Genomic DNA, 20653 nt, shown 5'->3' with positions numbered 1-20653 from the left:
AGTGCTCCATGCAATCCGTGCCCTCTATAACACCCACCACCTGGTACCCCGACCTCCCACCCCCTTGCCACTTCAAACCCCTCAGATTGTTTTTCAGAGTCCATAGTCTCTCGTGATTCACCTCCCCTTCCAATTTACCCCAACTCCCTTCTCCTCTCTAACACCCTTTGTCCTCCATGCTATTTGTTATGCTCCACAAATAAGTGAAACCATATGATAATTCACTCTCTCTGCTTGACTTATTTCACTCAGCATGATCTCTTCCAGTCCCGTCCATGTTGCTACAAAAGTTGGGTATTCATCCTTTCTGATGGAGGCATAATAATCCATAGTGTATATGGACCACATTTTCCTTATCCATTCGTCCGTTGAAGGGCATCTTGGTTCTTTCCATAGTTTGGCGACCGTGGCCATTGCTGCTATAAACATGGGGTACAGATAACCCTTCTTTTCACTACATCTGTATCTTTGGGGTAAATACCCAGAAGTGCAATTGCAGGGTCATAGACGTTCGATAGTAGAAAAAAATAGGGATGAGATTTTTTAAAAAAACCTAAAAAATTGCTGTGACAGAATGCAGAAAAAATATTAGTTCTCTAACTACCTGTCTATCTGTCATCTATCTAGCCTAATTCTGTCCACTGAAAAGGTATAGAAACAGTGATCATCTCAGTAACAATAATTATCTCTAATGCAAGGATCAAATTTGAAATGCCTTTTCCTACTATATTAGTCAGCTAAGGCTGCCACCAACAAACAAACAAACAAACAAAAAAAAACACTAAAAAAATAAACAACAGAAATTTATTTTCTCATAGTTCTCAAGTCTAGAAGTCCCAGATCAATGTGCCAGAAATTCAGTTCCTGGTGAGGATTCTTCTTGGCTTGCTGATATCCACCCTCACAGTGTCCACATGATAGATTTTCCTCTGTGCACACAGAGAGAAAAGGGAATGCTGGTGTTTCTTCCTCTTCTGATAAGGGCACTAGTCTTACCAGATTAGAGCCTTGCCTTTATGATCTCATTTAACCTTAATTACATTCCCAAAGGCCATGCTTCCAAATACAGACACATTAAGGGTTTAGGGCTTCCACATATAAATTTTGGAAAGATATATTTCAGCCCATAACACCCACTAAAGGAGAGATGACTGATTCTAGATTTAAGGCAGAGAATATAGAAGATAAACCTTAGAGATTTTGCTATACTAATCAACAAGGAAGCTAGCAAAGATTACTAGAATTGTGTCACTGGAGTTACTAAAATTACAAAGAATTAAAATTGTGCCAAAGGGACTCAGAAGTCAACTTGTGTGCTTTCCATTGCCAAAGATGTGACAATATGAACATCAGCAAGGGTAATAACTACAATGGTTTGAAACCCATCAATATTTGTTAAAAAATAAGTTTGTTCAGGGACATCAGAGTCAGTTAAGCATCACAGTCAGCTAAGCAACCAAATCTTTTGGTGTCAGCTCGACTCATGACTTCATGGATCATGAAATTAATCCTGGCTTTGGACTCCACATTAAGCAGGGAGTCTGCTTAAGGTTTTTTCCCTCTGCCCCTCCTTCCATTCACATGTGTGCAAATGCTCACTTTCTCTAAAATAAATAAGTAAACCTTTTGAAAAATCAATTAGTTCATATCTATATTAAAACTCCATAATTGGTCATCTTCAGAGAATGGTAGGACCATATTCATTATCATGAAAACTCATGACTAAAGAGAAAGAATCAAGTATACAACATGCCTTTTTATATTAAGAGTTCTATTACATGACCAAAGAGGAAAAGCATCTCTTTATAAACGTATTCCAGATAATACATGAAAAAGAAATAAGAGAATTAGACTAAATCTCATATTTGTTACCTTCTAATCAATCAATGAATCTAAGCATGAAGCATCAATGATTGGTAACTCCCCACAAAGATAAGCAGGGACTATGAACCTTTGTTGAAAGAATAGTTTCAGTTTTACCCTTGGTAGAGGAATCAACCTGAGTCTCATCAAGCCTGTTTCCTCTTGCCAAATTTCAGGAAACATAGAGGAATTTTGAGCGGGAAAAAAAAAACAAAAAACAAAAAACAACACCAAACACCCCAAAACCAAGAAAGAAAAAACAAAACAAAACAGAAAACCTGCACTGTAGGTGTGCAGCTGCAAAATCCAGACTGTGGGACATTCTCTAAGCCTTTAATATTTATACCATAAAAATTAGGAAAGGGACAAAGAGCACCTATCAACTAAAATAAATCAGATTTAAAATGGATTAAACAATAACCTCTGGAAATGCTCGCTTGGATGATAAAACTCTAAAGAAATGCCAGGAAGTGATGATTATCAGTTAGCAGGGATGATATGGTGGTAGAAGGAGGACTGTGATGGGGAAAGAGGGTGCGGGGGGTTGGATCTACATGACGGGTTCAAATGTGGCTGATAAAATTCTAGGTTTGACCAGGTTGGTGATGATAAGGATGTAGATCCTATAATAAGTTATTAAGCTATAAGTTTGTTTGATGTGGTTTTCCCTCTCCTTTGTGTTACTGTTGTTGTTCTTATTATTAATTAACTAAAAAGAAGGTAAATGTCAAAATCCCAGAGGTTATTTTACAGAGTGGAACTCTCCAGGTGTGCATGTACATGGTCACAGTGCCATGAGTGCAAACCAGGCTGTTTTGGGACCTTGGGCAGGTCATTTAGCTCCTCTAAGGTCACCATACTGTCACCTGCATATGGAAGACAACTCTCACGATGACGATGATGAATGAGATAAAGTGTGTCATAACCTGGTCTGGTGTTTGGCACTGCAGCGTTCCTGAACAATAACTACTACTATCAGCTCATTGGTGCAAAACTCAAGGCAGTGTGGGGACTCTGGATTCGGGAAGAAGCAAATAATGTCAGAGAAAATGACAATTGAGACCAATAGAGAAATTGATCAAGAAAAAGATCAATGAGAAAAATGAATAGAATAAAAACTTCCTAAGAGCTGACCAAGGGGAAGAACGGAGGTGCCCGGAGAGCTGGATTCTGGTGTTATGTCTGTTGATGCATTATAGGATTTTCTTTGGAATTTCTCATAGGAGGGTTGCAAAAGGAGGGATATTGATTGTGCCCAGGAGAGACTTTGTTTATGTAACTACATCATTTGTATCTGACCCTTATCCATATTCCCGGGGTCCCCAAGGCTGCCCAGGTGGCAGTGACAAAGTAAAACCATGAGATCTGAAGTTGTCTAAATGAGGAGATGTGGCTTGCCATGAGCTCTTGATCTAGTTAATCTCTGCTCTTCCTTATGTGTGTGCAGGGCCTCTTTTCAGCGTGATTATGTTCTGTTTGGGATAACTGCCTTTCAGATAGTTGCAAAGTTTGCATTTAAATAAAAATAGCATGCATTTCGAGGAGGGTGGATGGATTCCCCATTTTCCTCACTCATGAATATTAGTCATATTGTCATAAGTGAACATTCCATTATTCTGGAGGCATTTTTTTCAGTCCTGTTATTCTGAAAATCTGTTTAATAACTTTTGTGATCATCATGTACTCAGATATACTCATATTCTCAAGGTAAAAATGAAGCAAAGTTTAGGTTTTCTTTAAACACTTGAGCCTATGAAAGATAGTTGAATAGTGGGCTTCAGATACCCGCTCTCAGAAGCACAGTGCTCAAGGTCAAATAAGCCATTTGCTCTAGTTTAACATGGGTGACTGTAGAGATGAACAGATTTGACACATTTAAATAAAACATTCTAATAGCATGTTCTGGCCTTGGAGGCCTCAGGCAGCATACGCTGTATTTGTTAGACACCATGGCTTAATTACTCTCATAAATGAATTATATCAATTTCAATTTAAAACCATAAGTGTTACAGTTGAACCAGGGTCAAATTAAACTTTCTGTCAATTATGCAGATTACTTAAGCAATTATGTAAATTGTTAATAAATTCTTAAGTGATGTGGAATTTTTCTTGAAAAAATATGAGTTTTACGCTATCGGGCTCCAATACTTGGAGAGCGTGGGTACTCAGAAATCATGAAAACTTAGGTGTAAATATCTGTCTTCAGAGCTGTCTTCAGTGCCCAGCCCTTGTGACAAATCAGGGTTCTGATCCCTTGATGCGGGAAAGTGGCTTGTGTTTTCTACTCAAGAACTTCTTAGTTTTGTCTTGTGAAGATCTATAGTCTCTAGTATACAAGATGGCACCAGCATTCTAAGGGTTGGAGGTGAGGAGAAAATGGTGGTGATAATGAAAAACAAACAAACAGATGTACTTTTTATCAGTTCTATTATTGTTTTGAGATTATTTACAGCCTGCGCACCCCGTTTTGCCTGTTCTGGGGTTAGAGCGTGCTCCCTGCCCTCTCGTCCTTCATAGAGATTCCATGATGGGAGTATGAAGAACTACCCAGAGATCGGGTCCTATGAGCTGCCCTGATTCTCCCTCTTTCATCTGGTGCTCAGTATGCTTTTCATGAATCTGCCTCACTCTGTTCTTTCTAATGCTTTAAAGGCAATCACTTATTTCTCTGTCATTCCTCAGGAGCTTCTTATGTAAAGTTTAAAAACACTTCTTAGTAAGATGAGGCCTCTTTTGAAATGAATGGATGCTGTTGTATGAGGGCTGGCTCACTCAGGCTACAAAGAGAAATCAGCTCAAGACTTTCCAGGTCATGGGGTTTTTCAACCGGTCAGGTCTCCAGGGGGTTCTTGAACATGTCTGAGGGCACAGACTTTGTGGTGCATGGCAACCACATAAGTAGTCTCTGTCCTTCCTGTGGTCCAGATCTTCCTGTCTCTCCCGCACCTTATCTACTTCTGTTAGTACCAACTCTTTCTGTGTGTCTAATATCCAAATTCCTTCAAAAGTCTACACTTGATTGAGTGGTTCAGAGGCTCTAGAAAATAGTCGATATCTGCTGGAGAGGAAACAGGTCAAGACGTTCCATGGGCTTTTGGCTGCTTGTGGCTGGATGGGAGAGCCTGCATGGTACAAAACCTAATGAGCAGTACACAGAGAACCAACCATGACCAACTTTCTTCAGAATGGGCCTAGGATGCCAGCCTTATTTGTGTAGACATCTTCATGAAGAAGAAGAGGTGAGAGATGCTAAACCACAAGAGCCTGGGTGGCTCAGTTGGCTAAGCATCTGCCTTCAAATCAGGTCATGATCCCAGGGTCCTGGGATGAAGTCCCTCACCGGGCTCCCTGCTCATCAGGGAGCCTGCTTCTCCCTCTATGCCTCCCCCCACTCATTCTCTCAATCACTCTCTCTCAAATAAATAAATAGAATCTTAAAAAGAAGAAGGAAAGAAAGAAAGCAAAAAAGAAGGAAGGAAGGAAGGAAGGGAGGGAGGAAGGAAGGCCAAACCAGTGTTCTATGGGTGAAAACCACAGTTCTCTGCCTCCTCCTTCAAAACAACAAATAAGTTTGATACTTGTTATACCTAGAGTTTTGAACTCACCGCTTTTTACATAATGTTTTATTCTCCTCCAGGCATGTTGATGGAAGAGGTTTACAGGCCCCAAAAAAGAAATGACAAAGGGTACTCGGGTTTAGAACGGGATGCTCCAGGGTTGTACCACTCAGCCATGACAAAGCCAGTGTATGAATCCAGTGCAGATGCTCTAAAGTTCACCTATGACTAATTGAAGCCCTAATAAAGGCAAAAACCTCTGACCTTGGTCCTTGAGGTTCCCTTCCTTGTGTAAATTAACATTTGAACATGAATTATGAAATGTGTGACATATCAAAAAAGGAAAGCACCTGATACTGTGAAATATGCATATTGATGAGAGAATTGAGAGAATTCAATGAATGCTAAATTATGGGTCTACAGGGGACGGCCTTTGTTAAAATCTACATGTCACTATCTGTAAACTCCAGAGTATTCACCAGAAAGCAGAGGGGCCAATGTACCTGGCAACCTCTTTTTTTTTTTTTAATTCTTTGTGATACAGAAGAAGGACTTTATAAAATATTAGATGAAAAGACTCCTTTTAAAATGCGTTTGCTTTGTAGTGACTCCTTTTCTGTCCCTTCTGCATACTTAAAAGTCTTCATCACCTTGAGTACATGGCTGGCTTTTAAACAGACATTTGCACCTTCCCCAGTTCTGACACAGAGCTACCGACTTGCATTCAGAAATGTCTTCTTGTCGTCACCATAACTATTTCTGTGAAGACCTGCAAAGCCAAACAAAGCCAAAAAATATATTTTTTTTTTCTGATTTACCCAGTTCCGGTGCTTGGTGGGCACTCTTGGCTGCCCCAGTTTCAGAACCACGTATGACTGTAGACAGAAAGCTATTTCAAGCATAGAAAACAGCCTTATTACTGTGCCATTTTTGCACAGGTTTTTTTTTTTTTTTTTTTTTCCCTTCCTTCCCCGTGACATTAGAGAGTCCGAAGTGACATACATTTTTTATAGCTTCATAAAGTCGTCTCCTGACCGGGTCACCCTTCTCATAACTAGGGAGCAGAACGCTTGAAAAAACCCATTCATCAACGTGAAAGGAGCCTCTGTCTGCGGCTTCCAATATGCACAGCCTGGCAAGATCCAACTCAGTGCAAATGCTAACTTACTCCTTTGCTAATGCCAAATGACCCACTCACTTCTATCAGCACACTGAGGAGGACAAGGAGGGCACGGTGGCTGTCCCCATCTGTACAAGTGCTTCTCAAGACGGAGCCCAGCACCAGCGCTTCCTGCTAAATGTACTGAACACATTAAAAAATTAGTTTCATATTTATACTAATTAAATATTCAATTAAACAAAGATAAAATTATGGGGGGAAATTTGTTCTTGCCTAATGGACTATAGCCCGTTTATTACTTCTTCACAGACATACATTAAAATTCCGTGAAAAACTGCAGGAATTGCTACCCTTGTTTTTTATTTCTTCAAATGTTCTTCCTCTTCACTTGTTCAGACATTTCAGCCTTAGAATGGCCTATCCTGGGATGAGGGGTGGGTGAGAGAGCTTTCCCAGGGAGTTTCAAGTTGTGATTTAGGAACATGCAGACTTTTGGGGATTCGAAGGCTCTGGCTTGCTTGAGGTGGATTTCAGCTCCATTGAAACTGATCTCTCTGACACATGCTGGGCAGCCCCCCACCCCACCCCCACCCAGATCAGGATGATCAGAACATCCCCCACCTGCCCCCTACCCTACCCATGGTCCACTGGGTTTGTGCACTGAGCCTTTTGATTTTAGAAACCCAGGTTCAAACTTGAGTTACTACAAATGAATAAAAAAATGAGCCTCACACTCCAGGAATGTGTTTTTTATTTGGGATTCTTGCTCTCATGATATTGAATAAATTGAATGTGTGCATGATTGTATGTACACAGATAATAATATACACACATATTATATATATATAATATATATATTTTTTATATTTATATGCATAACTTTTATAAGCCATAACCACAGAAATACTTACATGCACACATCTCTGTATGGTTCAATATAGAACTCAGAAATATTGGAATACTATTCAAAGGCCCCTAAAAAGAGTGTTATAAAATTGTTTGCTTTACGTTAAGAAAATCAAACATATCCTTGAAAACATCCTTGTCGCTGTCTTCTCATGCTTTAATGAGATGTCACATTGCCACATCTGGAAAAAGAGACTGTCTAAATTTTGCTAGACATCTCGCCAATCTCACAGTTGCATATCTGATGCGAAAGTCTCACCCACTCCCTGCTAGATCTGTCACGTTAGCACCTAAAAAGTCCACCTCTGGAAACAAAATGGTCACCTTCTCTCTGCCATGATGTCCCCTTCCGGGCCAGGCCTGATAGCCTAATTGCTGCAAGCTGTATGCCTTCTCCTTTCTTTTCTTTTCTTTTTTTTCTTTTTTCTTTTTATTTCTCTTAAGATTTTATGTATTTATCTCACAGAGAAAGAGGGAGAGAGCACAAGCAGGGGGAGAGGGAGAAGCAGGACCCCCGCTGAGCAGGGAGCCTGATCCCAGAACCCTGGGATCATGACCTGAGCCGAAGACAGATGCTTAATCAAATGAGCCTCCTGGGTGTCCCTGCCTTCTTCCTTCTAAAAACTTAATCCATATGGACATCATGATGGGGCATTGAGAAGAACATCAGGAAATGAAACATATCTTCTCATGTATTTATTATGAGCAATAAATACAGGTTATTGGGAACTTTTCAATGTATATCTCTAATTTTTCTTTCTATTGAAATGCAAAATAATCTGTGAATTCTGCAAAACAGCTTTTGATGCTACGGGGATTCATCTTCTGAAAATGGCCATTCATACCATCTAGGTATGCCTCTTATTTCTGAAACAACAGATGTGGTGCAATGGCATCTTATTTGATTTTAAAACTTAATTTGTAAATTTAGGTATAAAATAAAATATTAGAATTAATAATAAAGACCATATCTGCAAGCTTCCCCAGAATCTTCCATAAGAAATGGGAACCAGGCATTCCATGAGGTCCAGCTTCCTCGCCTTCCCAATTCTAGAACTGATTGTTTGCACACTGTAATTTGCTTATTCAGAAAATGATTACTTCACCAATCAAGTTGCCTTATTCACTGTTAACAGACCTAACCATTTTAATTTGTCTTAAAGATTTTATTTTTATCTAACTTCCCATGTCAAATAATACCACCCTGTCTCCAGAACTTAGAGGTATGGCAAACTGTTATTTTTAATGGTTAAAAAATGTATTATTATAATATTATTGTCCTGTATTTCATTGTATTATACAAATAAGAATGATTCCAAATATTTTTAATTTAGACATTTGTCATTTTATTAATATTTATTAGATTTTAGTATTTATTCAAAACATATGGAATATTGTATCACTATTTGGGTTAAAATCTTTCCCTTTATTTGATGTAGCCTCATAAAATGAAAACTATCAGAAATTCCATACCTAGAAATACCATGCCACTTTACATGTTTTTTTCTACTTAATTTCTAAGCTTATAAGGCCAATTCTCCATGTTGTCTGTCATTCTGTTACAAATACTTTAATAAAGTCATATATGACAGGAAAGAAATGCCTGCAACTTATGTGATGACCTTAAATTAACATTCTCTAAATCTTACCCCAAATATAATGTGAGATTACATTTGACTTCTTCAAAATTCCCCTGTGGTATTCAGAACAGATGGTCCATGTAGCTTTTCTTCCCTGTCCTGAGTATTGATCATTCAGCTATGTAAATTACAATTTAAACTACACTTTAGGATTTTTTAGGAGTAAAAATGTCATGGGGGTGGAGGAACAGAGCTATGTCATTCTCTATCATCATTAAATCTTCAATACCACCACAGTGTGTTGGCACTGTTGATAAATAATACTTAATAAGCAGTCAATAAATACTTGTTGAATAAATGAGTTAATGAGAATATATAAAGATATAGCAGCTTTACTGTTAGTACAAGCTTAATAAAATACTGGAGGAGTTAAAAAGTGTTAGAATGGGGAGAAAGTGACATTTTCCCATTACTTTGTAAATGGGTAGGATCAGAGAAGGAAAAATAATCAGGAGGAAAGGTTAAGAACAAGAAAATATTAAGAGATTCTACAAATAACAAAAAGGGACTCTGAAGATCACTGTAAAGTCATTGATGTAAATGACTTTAACTGGTGAATTGCGGGTTTCCCTGTGACCTCTAAACTGAAGGGAATTCTGTGGAACTACACCTGCTCCAGGATGTGGTTCTAGACCTTGTTTCCTTGAGTGATCGCCTTTTCAGTCTTACACAATGGAGAACACCAAGGATATCTTTGTGACATTCAAGAGAATTAAGGCAGATTCAGATTGAGTAAATAAACTCTAGACCCCTGGAATCACAGAACAATTTGGCTCGACAGTGAAATGAATAATAGTGGATTTCAGTATATAAGTAATAATGTTGATTCTCCCTTTTACTTTAAATTACATATGCAGATTACAAAACTGTTAACCAAAAGCCAAGACCATTGGTAGGTTATGAATTTTAAAAAAATTTTTTTTTCAAGATTTTATTTATTTATTTGACAGAGAGAAAGAGGTCACAAGTAGTCAAAGAGACAGGCAGGGAGAGAGGGGGAAGCAGGCTCCCTGCTGAGAAGGGAGCCCAATGCTGGGCTAGATCCCAGGACCCTGAGATCATGACCTGAGCCAAAGACAGAGGCTTAAACCACCGAGCCACCAAGGCGACCCAAAAAACAAATTCTTGGTTAAGATTTCATTCTAAGCAAGGAAGATGAGCTATAGAAAGGATATTGGAGAGTCTTAAATGCATTTCATCAACACAGAATCTAAACCTCTGAGAAATGTATTTTCTCAAGGTCATTCGACTCTTAGGTGAAGGTTCATTTGAATTTAACCTTGCTACTCCAAACCCGTGGCTTATCCTACCTAAACAGCATGAAAACATTAAGAATTGGCAACAGAATGTCACCTATGACTCTCTGCTTTGCCTCTGTATTCCTAAGCAAGCAACCCTGTACAGCCAAATATGGGAAATAAATTATAGACATTTCCAGCATGTATTCATACTCAAGTACATGTTTATCTAGGAAAGACCATAACTTTGTGCCTTCAGAATCCCATACTCGGCTTCATAAACATTGCCTCTTAGAGTATTTGATATGTGTCTTAGGCTTAAAGTATCCCAAATTAATTTTATCATCTCCTCAACTTCCTGATATTTTCATTCGTAATCTTCACGAATCAAGAATATCTAGGACAGAAACTCTCTGTTCTTTCCTCCCCTCAAATTCCCTTTGATCACCCACTCTAGAGAGTTCCAACATCTAAAAGTGATGTGAATTTACACCTTCTTCTGAATCTCACAGGTCACCTGCATCACCCTCCTTCTCATCTTACCCCCTTTTACATGTTTTCTTTTCCTGGAGAAAATACTCTAAAAACATTAATTCATTTGAGTCATGTTCAAATCATTCATCCAAAACTTTGTTCACCACTTCTAAGGTGACTTTCCAATATTTTAGCCTTATAGAAACACAGAGGCTCATAACCTGTAGGATTCCTTTTCTTTGATCAGCTGACACCCTCCAGTATACACACCCTGCTTTCCACAACCCACTGTTATCCGAGCGTGCATTGTGGTTCTTACATTCCCCATCAGGAATCTTCTTCCTTGAAAATGAATTTGATGCAGTTTCTGGCTTTTCATTCTTTTAGACATTCCTCTTCTATCCCTCCCAATACACCAAGGAAACTTCGATCTTAGCCCTGAATTTTAATGGCTTCTTTTCTCATGTCTCCTTCCCTTACTTAGATAGGTATCCCGTCAGTGCAAAGACCATCACCATATCACAACACAAACTGGTTTTCAGAAGGGGATAACCCCACAAAAGCATAGTAGATGACACATAGTTGGTACCCAGCAACTATTTGCCAGATCATTAAATAAATGGATCTACCACAGTCCATGACACATACTGATCACTCTGTTGGTTCCAGGTAAGTTTCTCTGTGAGCATCTTTGTAGCAAACATTTTTACTGTATAACTAATTGGAATTAAAGCAATTTTGACATATAAAATTAAAAAAGAACTACCAACAGCTTATTTTGACAGTTTTTTATTTTGCCATTTTCCTATCGGCACAGTACTCCCATACTTATATTATATTATCTTAGCCCTCATAATGGTCTATATAGTGGCACAGAGTGTTGAATCCACATTTCCCATAGAACCTTGGGACATTCATCAATGCACATGTGACAATATGCCAAAAAACAAAAACGAAAAAAACAACAGTGTCAAGGTTTTCACAACACAATAAAAACTCAGTTACAAACATGCATCTTAGTATTTGAAAAGTGATACCTCTCTTAATTAATGGAAGACTTTTTTTTTTAAGATGTATTTATTTATTTAAGAGAGAGAGTGTGTGTATGTGCATGAGCAGAGGGGAGGGGCAGAGAGAGAGGGAGACTTAAGCAGAATCCATGTAGAGCTGGGAGCCCAACACAGGGCTCCATCTCATGACCCTGAGATTATGACCTGAGCTGAAACTAAGAGTCAGATGTTTAACTGACTTTACTGTACCACCTGATGTCCCTGAAGGAAAACATTTTATTGAGAAAAGAAAAAGGGCAATGTCAAAGGAGGAGATGAATCAACAAACAAAAATAAATGTATGACAATATGAACAGAAGACTTGGAAGACAAGAACATATGGTCAATACACAAAATAAAATCAGTTATATAATGTTAAGCAATAAATTTCCCTCTCATTGGTATCTCAATATCAGAAACAGGTTAAAAATTTGAACAAAAACCTCAGTGTCCAATGTCTTTTGAGAATAATTTAATCAAAACAATCAAAAGATTTCTCTAGGTTTTTACTCTGTGTATGAATAGAATAAATTTCCTCAAAATAGATTCTATTTAAAATAACTATCTCATGCCACATTAATATTTTCTGAAAACCTCTAAAATTTCTAGGTAAAGTTAATGTAACATTTCATTTGTAAATAATTCTTCTAAGGTAAAGCACATTTTTTTCTGTTTCTTGAGTTTATTCATTTGCATTTGCTAAGGGTAACATAAATTACTTTTCCTGCTCAAGCTTAGTAACTGAGTCAACCTCTGCTTATGCGTCCCATTTTTTTAAAGAGTATTGATGAACACACACACACTACACACACACACACACACACACACACACACAGATCAAAGGATTTGCTCAAGGTCACACAGGGTGTCAACAACTCCACCAAGATTAGCTTTTCTGCCTGGGGCCAGGTCCTTCTACTACAAGAGTTACTCATGATCACTTTCTGGGTATTTATTTATAAACTGACCCTAGTGGAAGAAGTGTGGGCAAATGAGTTGAAGTTAATTGATGAAAGGAACTTACATTTGATTATTAAAAAATAAAAGAAAGAAAAAAATAAATAAAAAGTGTCTCTGACTCTGATATTTACTGAAGGAGAGAACAACAAAAAAATGTGTCAAAAATATTGCCAGGATGAGTGATTATTACCACTCCTTTTGCCAAAAACTTTTCCAGGGCCTTGTAATGAAAAGAAACACCATGAGTCAGAGGTACCAATGAATGACCAATATAGGCTCCTTTTGCTCTGATGTGCAAAAACTTGTCTGATGGATATATTTGGTGTACTTGTTCTGAAATGCATGTTTTCTTATTATAAAATTAAGTTAATTATAAAAAATCATAAAACAATACATATAAGCATAAAAAGATATGAAACACAATTTTATCCATTCCAGCTACTTTCAATACTTCCAAACTCTCTTACACACAGACACACACACACACACACACACACACACATGCACACACACAGGTGCGCAGAAATAAGATCATACTGTGCTTTTTTTCCCAAAATGTTCTTCAGTGGAACAATATGCCATGAACACTTTTTCATATTAGTAAATACATGTATCCACCAAATTAAACTGGATTATGTGTAGCTGCAACCAGAATCAAAATATGAAGAACATACAACAACAAAGCTTCTTTTCTGGTTCATGCTACATGATTATTCTGAGAGGGAAAGCTCATTGTAGCCATTCAAATGCTCAAGGTTGTACCAGATAGAAAATAGAGCACTATAGGGACTTACATTTGCAATTAAATTTCTATTCCAGAAATGAAATACATCACTGTCCTCACCATTCACTAGACAGAACTCATTACACAGACATATCCAATTGGTAAAAAAAATCAGGTAATATAATTTTTCCATGTACCCGGAGTTTAAGAATGGGAAACATCTAAATCTATAGTACCATTTTTTCATGATTTTATAGTATTCCATTATATAGATAGATGATTGATAGATCGATCCCCTCTTTGTTTTGCTTTGAAACTGTTCTCACATTTATCTTGCAATTAAGTATTTGAGCTTTTCCATAATTATTTTCTTAGGATAACTGTCCATATAGAAAATAAGCATGTCTTTAGGCATTTATGTTTTTAAGGCTTTGGATATGCAATAACTAAAGCAATTTGAGAAAGCTTTACTCCACACAGGTCATTGTTGAATATATTTTAATTTCTTAGCCTCAACTGAATGTACTTTTTAACTCTACTAAATTTCATAGGCAAAAAAATGTCAAGTGCTATTTACAGTTTTAAAACTGCTGGTTGTATTACTATTTGTGGATTTCCAAATACTTTTACTTTCATTAAGTTGAGTTTTCCTAAATATCCAGTGGACACAGCAGCACCACTAGACACACTAAATTTATTGAATGCACTGTTTCTAACTCAGGTATTCTAAGGCTACAAAAGTCAAAAGCTCTGCCACCGTAAAACTGCTCTGGGCCTTCAGAAATGTCCTGACCTAAATGGAGCTACTCAGCCCCAAAACTCAGAAGTCATCACTGAGTCACTTCTTTCCTTCCCACCCATATCTAACTAATAAATAAATCCTGGAAGCTGTAGTTTCAAGACTCATCCCCAAGCCATCATTACCCCTGGACTGAATTATTAAAAAAAAAAAAAAACCTAATTGGTCCCCCACTAATCACAATTCAGCAGCTGGAATGGTATTTTTTATGAGAGAAAATTCACATAATGCCATGGATTTGTGCAAAACTCCCACTATGATCAAAACAGGAGTCAAGCTACGTGCTATGGTCAACAGGATCCTCATTTTCTATCATGTATACTCTTTTTCACTGTGCTTCAGCCACACTGGGTTTATATCTGTCCCTGGGACACTCCAACTCCCCTCCATGGGATCTCTAACCCTTTATACTTCCTGTTTGATATTTTAGAAAAATCATTTTCACATGATTCTTTCCTTAGTTTATTGCAGTCTCTGATTAAATGTTTTCTCCCGAAGACTTTGTTGACTATAATAGTCCCCAAATATTCCCCTTCTCACTGCACAAATATACACACACCTTTACCATCATCATCATCATCATCATCATATCCTCCTAATTCCACTTCTTAACTCTATTTGTTTTCACAAAATTAAGCATGACTTATACACACAAAATCTCTCTCTGTGGGTCTATTGGAATCCAAGCTTCATGAAAGCAGGAATATGGACCCCTTCTTACCCACTATATTTTTAACCCTCTGTCGGGGCAGGCACAAAGTAGGTGTGAGTTCCCTGAATACAGATTTAAATGAATAAATGAATCATTGGACCCATGTCTCCTGCAACATGGGGATTAGTCCTCCACCCCTGCAAAACATGAAGATGGTGAATGGATTTTAAATGATAAAATTTTAAATGTATTCCTGAACTGACAAGAAAAGTTGAAGAATTGAGAGTAAGCTAAAAACACAGATACTGGGAAGTATAACATAGTTTTACTATCACCAAGCTTCAGAAAATCACAAGGGTGATAAGTTAAAGTGATTCCTTTTAATGTCAACATTGCACCTAACAGAGGAAAAAATGCCAACCCTCTTTACAGAAAAGGGAAAAACATCTCCAAACTAGAATCTTGGTCATACCCATAGACTAAATTCAGTAAAATATATGGAAATAATAGATATAACAAAACTGGCAAATACACAAGGAAACAAATAATCATATATGACAATTAGCAAGATTCTTTTTTAAATTATAGATTTAGAAAAACAAGAGATTTATGATTTCTAAAAAGACTTCAGAATTTGAAATTTCCAAGTAAAGGTGTAAAAAATATGTCAAATTATATCAGAATAACATATTTTATTGAAAACATGAATAAATACCTAAGGAAATATCAAAATGATCAGGAAGAATTAAATAGAAGTCAAATATAACTTTTGAAAATTAAAAAAATGTGTTGAAAATCAAAAATACAAAAGAAACAAACAATATTTGGCACAGATGAAAAAACCAGTGAACTGGAAGATAAAGATGAAAAATAAACTCAAAATATAGTTCAGAAAATATGATATGAAAATTATTAAAGGTAGGTTAACATATGAAGAATACAAAGATGTGTGTCATATGTTTGATAGCCGTTTCTGAAGGATTGGACATGGGAGAGAAAATTTGGGAAATGCAGTGAGTAAGAAATTTCCAGGACATTAAAATAAAATGCAGAACAGTAACATGAAAAGAACTTAAAGACAGTAAGAGAAAAGACTAATTATTACATATTTAAACTGACAGCAGACTTCTTAACAGTCAACAATGAAAGAAAGAAAGACATTCACATACTAAGAGATAATAGTGGTCAACTTAAAACTTTCAATAAAAGTATATTCGAAGATCAAGAGTAAAATAAATTCACTGTAAGCTAAAATAAAACAAAGAGTTTGCTATCACCAGATTGTTCCTAAAAAATATTCTAAAAGATGTACTTCAGGAAGAATAAAATTTATTCTAGAAAGAAGTTTTGAGAAAAAGGACAAATAGGAAAATACATCATTAAACAAATAGTAAACAAATACTAAATCAAGCATGAAGCCTTATTAACTATTTACACATATATAAATAGAGCAACATTGCAATAAAGCAAATATTGAGGTTAAAAATAATGCTAAAGGGAAGATATAAAATAATAAGACTGACAAGAATGGTAGAGTAGACAGATTTGGACCAGTGTTTATGCTAACAACAGAGTTATGCTAAAGGAAACTTGGTAAATAACAAAGTGAACTTTATCTACCATAGGAAATAAATAAGACAATTACATATACGATTCTGGAAAATTCATAAGCAATGGGAAAAAAATTTGGATCTCATTTATGTTAATATATAAAAATTCAATCCCATGTGGATTAAAAATGTGAATGCAAAAAATCCAAAATTAAAAATCTAGAAGACAATAGAAGAAAATATCTTTATGACTTTGGGCTAAGGGAATATATATATATATATATATATATATATATATATTTTTTTTTTTTTTTTTTTTTAAGAGAGAGGATGCATGTGCAGAAACAGTTGGGGGAAGGGCAGAGGGAGAGGGAGAGAGAGAATCTTCAACAGACTACACACCACAATCTCAGTCTTGTGAGTCAAAATCCAAAGTCAGGCACTTGATTGACTGAGCCCCCCACACACTCCAAGGAAAGAATTTTTAAACAACACACGAAAAGCACTAATGACAAAAAATTATTGACACATTTCACTATATAAGAATGCAAAACATAAATTTCTTAAAAGACTAACTAAAACAAAGTTTAAAACAAACTAGAAAAAAATGGAGAGGAGAACAAGCCACGAACTAGAGACAATATTTGCAACAAGTGTAGATGGCATAGGCTTAGTGCCCTAAAAGAATATAAAGTAGCATAAGACTCACAAAAAGGAAGACGAGGTAGAAGAGGAAGAGGGAGAAGAAAAGGAAAGAGACAATTTATTTTTTTAGTGAACAATAAAAGTAAATAACATATGGAAGGAGACTAAACATGTAAATAGATAATCAATCATGTTATCAGAAAAAGAAATATTTTTATGCCAAAAAGATTGTTATAATTGGAATATGTTGATGAGAATGTAGAACAATAGACATTGCTTGGGTGTTATAAATGTACATTCTGGAATTAGTAAACAATTTATCTTTATCTGATAAGGTGGATTGTGTGTGTGTGTGTGTGTGTGTGTGTGTGTGTGTGTTTTAAGAGCTGATATATCCCAGGAGAAGTCTTAAATTTATAGACCATGAACTGTATGTAAGAACAGTTTTAGTAGCATTACTTCCTAGCAATATACTGGGAATAATCCAATTGCTTTTAAACAGAACTGATAAGTAGACTATTATATCCCAAATATTTTGAAGCTAAATAGCACATTTATAAAAACCACATAACTCAAGGACTAAATCAAAAAGGAAATAAGAAAGAATTTAAACTGTATAAAGTTTGAACACAACCAATCATTTGTGGGATGTACCAACAGCAGTACTCAAGGATTTTTATAGAACTAATAAATATTTTTAAAAAGAAGAAATATCTCAAAATCAATGACTTCTTTTTCCACCATAAGAGATTGGAAAATGAAGAGTAAATTCAAATAAACATAAGCCTATGAAAGGAAATAATCGAGTTTACAGTGGAAATTAAGGAAAAAGAAAGGAAACCAAAGGATGATTCTCTAAGAGAAAATAATTAAAGAGATAATTTTCTTTCCAGTCCAGTTAAGAAACTGTCAACAAACGAGGATAAAAAGTATCTTTTTTAAGCTGGTGAAAGATATCCATGAAAAATCTACAGTTAATATCCCATATTGAATGTTAAGCAACAGAATATTTTCCCTATAATACATATGTTTGCTCTCATCATTTCTGTTCTACATTATACTGGAAATGTATGCCAAACAGAAAAAGAAATAAAACTATAAGAGTATAAGGAAAAAAGTACAATTCTTTTTTATTTTTTAGATGGCATAACTGCCTACTTAGAAAAACCACTGAACCTTTAGAAAAGCAACTAGAACTAATAAATTATGTTATCAAGTTGGTAGACTCAAAGATGCAAACACAAAAATCTAATGCATTTCTGCATGTTAGTAACAAACAATTCAAAATTGAAATTAAAACAACAGTTTTACTTACACTAACATAAAAAATTAAATACTCAAGAATACATCTGCCAAAAGATGGATAAAACTCAAATAATGAAAGCCAAAGACATTGTTGAGAGAAATTAAGATTTAAATAACTAGAGAGATATACCATGTTCATGAATTGTAAGACTCAATATACCAATCCTTCACAAAGTGACTTATAGATTTAATCCACACAATTAAAATCCTAGAAATCTTTTTTTTTCATAGTTATTGATAAATTAATTATAAAAATAACATGATCTAAAGTAGACAAAACTTTGAAAAAGAGCAAAGTTGGAGGGCCTACCCTACTTGACCGCAAGATTTATTTTGCTGTATCAATCAAGACAGTGTGGTACTAGCAAAAATATAGACATCTAGGGGCGCCTGGGTGGCTCAGTGGGTTAAAGCCCACTGAGGTCATGATCCCAGGGTCCTGGGATCGAGCCCCGCATCGGGCTCTCTGCTTGGCAGGGAGCCTGCTTCCTCCTCTCTCTCTGCCTGCTTCTCTGTGATCTCCATCTGTCAAATAAATAAATAAAATCTTAAAAAAGATATATAGACATCTAAATAAGTGGAGTAAGAAAGAAGACCTAGAAATGTACCCACACATTTATGGTTATTTTATTTTTGATAAAAGTATAAGGAAAATTCAGCAGTAAAAGAATAATTGTTTTTTAGTTCTTTAAAAGTTGGATATTCATAGGAAGAAAAAAAGCTGATCAAAATTTAAGTTAACATTGCTCATTGATCCAAATGTAAAAACTGTAAAACTAGGCGCCTGGGTGGCTCAGTGGGTTAAGCCGCTGCCTTTGGCTCAGGTCATGATCTCAGGGTCCTGGGATCGAGTCCCGCATTGGGTTCTCTGCTCCGCGGGGAGCCTGCTTCCTCCTCTCTCTCTCTCTGCCTGCCTTTCTGCCTACTTGTGATCTCTCTGTGTCAAATGAATAAATAAAATCTTTAAAAAAAAAAACTGTAAAACTGATAAAAGAAAATAGAGAGGGATTTGTTGTAACCATAGATTATGCACAGATTTCTTAGATATAACAGATAAGTATAATCCATAAGAGCCAAAATTGGTAAGGTGGAGTTTGTAAAAATTAGGAATCTCTGAATTAAGGAGTCAATCCCATTTACAATTGCACCCAAAACCATAAAATACATAGGAATAAACCTAACCAAAGAGGCAGTCTATACTCAAAAAATATAGGGCACTCATGAAAGAAATTGAGGAAGACACAAAGAAATAGAAGAATGTTCCATGCTCATGGATTGGAAGAACAAATATTGTGAAAATGTCTATGCTACCTATAGCAATCTACATATTTAATGCAATCCCTATCAAATTCCCATCCATTTTTTTTCAAGGAAATGGAAAAAATAATCCTAACATTTATATGGAACCAGAAAAGACCTCAAATAGTCAAAGGAATATTGAAAAACTAGATTACAAAGCTGTCATCATCAAGACAGTATGGTACTGGCACAAAAACAGACACATAGATCAATGGAACAGAATAGAGAGCCCAGAAATAGACCCTCAACTCTATGGTCAACTAATCTTCAACAAAGCAGGAAAGAATGTCCAATGGAAAAAAGACAGCCTCTTCCACAAATGGTGTTGAGAAAATTGGACAGCCACATGCAGAAAAAAGAAATTGGACCATTTCCTTACACCACACGTGAAAATAGACTCAAAATGGATGAAGGACCTCAATGTGAGAAAGGAATCCATTAAAATCCTTGAGGAGAACACAGGCAGCAACCTCTTCGACCTCAGCCACAGCAACTTCTTCCTAGGAACATTGCCAAAGACAAGGGAAGCAAGGGCAAAAATGAACTATTGGGACTTCATCAAAATCAAAAGCTTTCACATAGTAAAGGAAACAGTTAACAAAACCAAAAGACAACTGACAGAATGGGAGAAGATATTTGCAAACGACATATCAGATAAAGGACTAGTGTCCAGAATCTATAAAGAACTTAGCAAACTCAACACCCAAAGAACAAATAATCCAATCAAGAAATGGGCAGAGGACATGAACAGACATTTCTGCAAAGAAGACATCCAGATGGCCAACAGACACATGAAAAAGTGCTCCATATCACTCGGCATCAGGGAAATACAAATCAAAACCACAATGAGATATCACCTCACACCAGTCAGA

The 20653-nt window shown here is 36.2% G+C and overlaps 1 long non-coding RNA gene across 1 annotated transcript in view; it reads right to left on the bottom strand.

Annotated features, from left to right (window-relative positions):
- Nucleotides 1-6119: 6119 nt before the first annotated feature.
- The window catches only part of LOC116589893, a 54986-nt gene continuing 40452 nt past the window's right edge, over nucleotides 6120-20653 (bottom strand). The window contains exon 3 of the long non-coding RNA XR_004285434.1: nucleotides 6120-6189. This is a non-coding gene — a long non-coding RNA (uncharacterized LOC116589893). The remainder of the gene's footprint in view (nucleotides 6190-20653) is intronic.

This window comes from Mustela erminea, chromosome 5 (genome assembly GCF_009829155.1).
Source record: "Mustela erminea isolate mMusErm1 chromosome 5, mMusErm1.Pri, whole genome shotgun sequence".
Taxonomy (NCBI): domain Eukaryota; kingdom Metazoa; phylum Chordata; class Mammalia; order Carnivora; family Mustelidae; genus Mustela; species Mustela erminea.
The sequence above is the reverse complement of the archived record's forward strand: the minus strand, read 5'-3'. Positions and strand labels throughout refer to the sequence as shown.